The following is a 3724-nucleotide window of genomic DNA, read 5'->3' on the forward strand; positions in this document are numbered from 1 at the left end:
AGGCCTACTGATTTGCTTGCTTCATTTAGCTCGGTGAACATTTGTTGAAGCTCTTCTTTGGTAGGGGCAACGATAATGATGCCATCAGCAAATCTTAGGAGACTTATGTATTCTCCATCTATTCTTATTCCTTTTTCTTGCCAGTTGAGTTGTCATAAAGCTCTCTCTGGGCAGGCAGTAAACAGTTTGGGTGAGCTTGTGTCTGACTCCTCTTTTGAGTTGGAATGGGTCTGAGTCCTTGTGGAGGCGAATAAATGAAACAGTAAAGGAGTTTAAATACTTCGGTGAATTGGCTTTCGGAATAAGGAGATCACATTGAGTTTAAGCATAAGCAAGACGTACGAAAATTGGGAAATCATGAAAATATTAGTTGAGAAGGAACCTAGGCTGTACAAAAAAAAAATTATGTATATCTTAGTTTAACCAGACCACTGACCTGATTAACAGCTCACCTAGGGCTGGCCAGAAGGATTAGATATTTTTACGTGGCTAGGATCCAATTGGTTACTTAGTAACGGGACGTACAACTTATTGTGGGATCCGAACCACATTATATCGAGAAATGAATTTCTAATCACCAGAAATAAATTCCTCTGATTCCACGTTGGCAGAATGGGGAATTAACTCGCGACTACTGAAACGGTAGGCGAACACGCAGCCCACTCGTCCAACTAGGCTGTACAAATGAGATTGGGGTTGTAGGTGGAGGGTCGGGACGTGAAGTTAATAGAAGGAAAGGAAAGAATTAAGCCTGGATCACACATTGGCGATTTCAAGCCGCGTATGTCGTACCGGCCGAAATTTTGCTCATTACGACTCTACTACGTTCTCATTACAACCAATTCGCCATAAATCGGCATAAATCGTAACCAAGTCCCCAAGTTTGACGACTTTGCGCCAGTGATGGCGAATGTGCAATTCACGAAATTTACAGTTTTTCAATTTGTTAGCATGTTCTGGAGTTAAGAAATGAAAAGAAATGTTCTATTTTGAGTAAAATATATATTGCGTTAAAAATTTTCAGTAGGTATTCTTTATATAATTTAAGAACTTCAGATATAATTAGATAAATATGACAATGAATGCTACTTAAACGAAAACATATTTGGTAATTGTATAAATATTTTTTGAATTCTAAGTTTCATTCGGGAAATATATCATTTTCCAGCATGATTTTCTGAAGTATGAAAAGGAATTTTTTGTCGTTTTATTATATCAATTGATTCCTGCCAATGAACGAAGCCTGCAGGGGAATTTACATAATCACTAAGACGACCCCATGTGTCACCAAGTACTCTCGATATGCCTCACTCTTGGCAGTTTTTTTTATTTTATTAATTTCTTTTAATCAAAGTTGTGCAATACACAAGCGGCCAACACCAAGGACTTGATACGATCATGAAGAAGATTTATGGGGATCTGAAGCACAGAATTAAGGGAGATAAATGGAAAATACTATTGATTTAGTTATAATTATTAGACTTTATATCTATCATGGCGGCATCCATGTTCACTACTCTGTACAATCCCGTTACATAAGTCGGAATATTACGTAACTGAATCGCAACTAATCGTCAAAAATCGTCATACCTTCACGGAACTCGCCGTTAAATGTATGTGTGGTTTAAATCGTCGGTGAATAGCGAGTACGACTACGTAAATACGTAATCTCACCTCAGCTTGCGCAATAATATTGTAATGCCTCATTGCGGAAGTCGTCATAGAGTCAATATCAGCTGACTTTTGTTTGAGGGAGTTGTGGGGGGAGCCCAAGCCCCGCGACTATAGTCTCGAGATTGATCGCCAAACCCAGCCTTTACGAAGTCGCGGTCTGAAAACGCCGATGTGTGACCCAGGCTTTAGGATTATAAGATAATCAGAGTAAAATTCGAAAAAGTTGTAACAACAGACAATTGATAGCATAGACAGCATATAACCAGTGGAGAAAAACTTGAGTATATAAACGTGATATTGATTAACGAAATTGTGGAAGATCAAATAGAGGAGTACATGCAGGAAGCCGGCGAGAGAGCCTTATAGAAATATGCAAAATATATAAAACTTCTCTTGAACAAGTAAGAAATTATAGAAAGCAAGAACTCAAGAAAATAAAAAAGTAAAATATTAAGGTCTGTTGACACTGGTAAGACATGAATCCAGGTAATTTATAATAGACTTATCTGCCCAAATTTTTGCATTTCAGTCACTTTCCTCTATCAGCATTTCCATAATACAAAGTGATGACTATTCATTTATTCTAGAGGTACCTTCATTGTATTTGAATTGCTCTTACATGTCCCAGTCTGTACATTCACAGCTACCATGTACCATTTCCAACATAACCCAATTGTGTACATTGCACCGAAAAACAGTGCTCCCTCAAAATGGAAGTGTACAGTATTATTTTTGTTACCCTAGCAATACAGAATATTATCATTCTTTGTGGCATTCACATTCTCTTGGAACCGGGTTAGCTATCGGTCGTATCTGTAAGATACAAGAAGGAAATAATCATAAGAATTCGATAAATTAGGAGAGCAAGTGACATTGTTTTGTTGCGTCCTTATACTCGAAGAATGTAAATCAATTTAATACTGTCAGTTGACATCGATTGTTTGTTGGGATTCAAGCTGTAGCTTAAGCCTAATTCTACATCACTACCATCATTATACAAGAATAAGAAAGCTAAATGGATATCATAATTAATTACAAGTGCTATTTTATTTCAATGAGTTTCTTGCCTATCAGTATGACTGTAACGACAATATTACATTAATTTTTTTCTAAGATAAAAAAATGCCCCACTCGTGCACGTTCGAGGGATCGGCTACACGAGCAAGTCTCAAGGCAACAAAATTGTTAGAGACCAAAACTTTCTAGACATTATAAATGCGGGCACATATATTGTCAATGTTATGTTTACTCATTGTCACATAACAGAATTAGAAAATTTTAGCGTATTTTTATCCACAGCAAATTATGAAAACAAAATTCCATCTTTGTATAACATCTGTTATAACTGGTTACAGTTAAGTTGTATACATTAAATGTTTATTCGTCCGATTGTTCATGGGGGGAATGAAAATCTTTATTCCAAAATTCCTGTTGTATATACAATAGGAATATAACGTTGAATAAAACAGACAACGTGCGATTTGAACAAAACTAGCACTGAAACCTTTCAAGCCGGCATAGGCTAATAAAGAAGCACTTTAGAAAATGTAAGATTATAACCTTCTTGGATAGGAGCGTCTGCTGAAACTGACAGGTCTCAAGCGGGCAAGTCAATACTGCTTTGATAGATACTTTACAGGTTTCCTTCAATAAGTTAAAAAGTAAGCTAATTATTTGTTATGGTAGAAAGAGTAGTTTACATTACATCAAGCATTTGCAGGTAATTGAGTAGAATGGGTGCCAGACTAGGCCTGTAGCTATCAACGCTTAAAGTTAGGTGTCTGAAGTTTCCTCACACCCTCCCGGGAAAATTAGCATTTCGGAACAAAATACGTGTACTGATGGCCTTTGCACAGCACCACGAGAGATCTGAAAGGTTTAACGAAAAAGACAACAACTACTGAATGCTCCCATGTTTAGCTCAAGGCCCAAGAGGTTTCCAGAGAGTTGTAGCTTAGGTCGGTGAGGTAGGCCTGGTCGATCTGATAAAGGCTCGTCCTTAGCGAGTACGTACTAGGCTTAGACCGAAAATGAATGGAAAGGGTGTTTG

The 3724-nt window shown here is 37.4% G+C and overlaps 1 protein-coding gene across 6 annotated transcripts in view; it reads left to right on the forward strand.

The window, feature by feature from the left end:
• Positions 1-3211: 3211 nt before the first annotated feature.
• Positions 3212-3724, forward strand: part of LOC135218309 (very long chain fatty acid elongase 4-like) — a 123194-nt gene continuing 122681 nt past the window's right edge. For all 6 annotated transcript variants that reach the window (XR_010315281.1, XR_010315282.1, XM_064254529.1 and 3 more), the window contains exon 1: positions 3212-3335. The gene's annotated coding sequence lies outside the window, so the exon portion shown is untranslated. The remainder of the gene's footprint in view (positions 3336-3724) is intronic.

The sequence above is a fragment of the Macrobrachium nipponense genome, chromosome 9, assembly GCF_015104395.2.
Source record: "Macrobrachium nipponense isolate FS-2020 chromosome 9, ASM1510439v2, whole genome shotgun sequence".
In the NCBI taxonomy this organism is placed as follows: Eukaryota; Metazoa; Arthropoda; class Malacostraca; order Decapoda; family Palaemonidae; genus Macrobrachium; species Macrobrachium nipponense.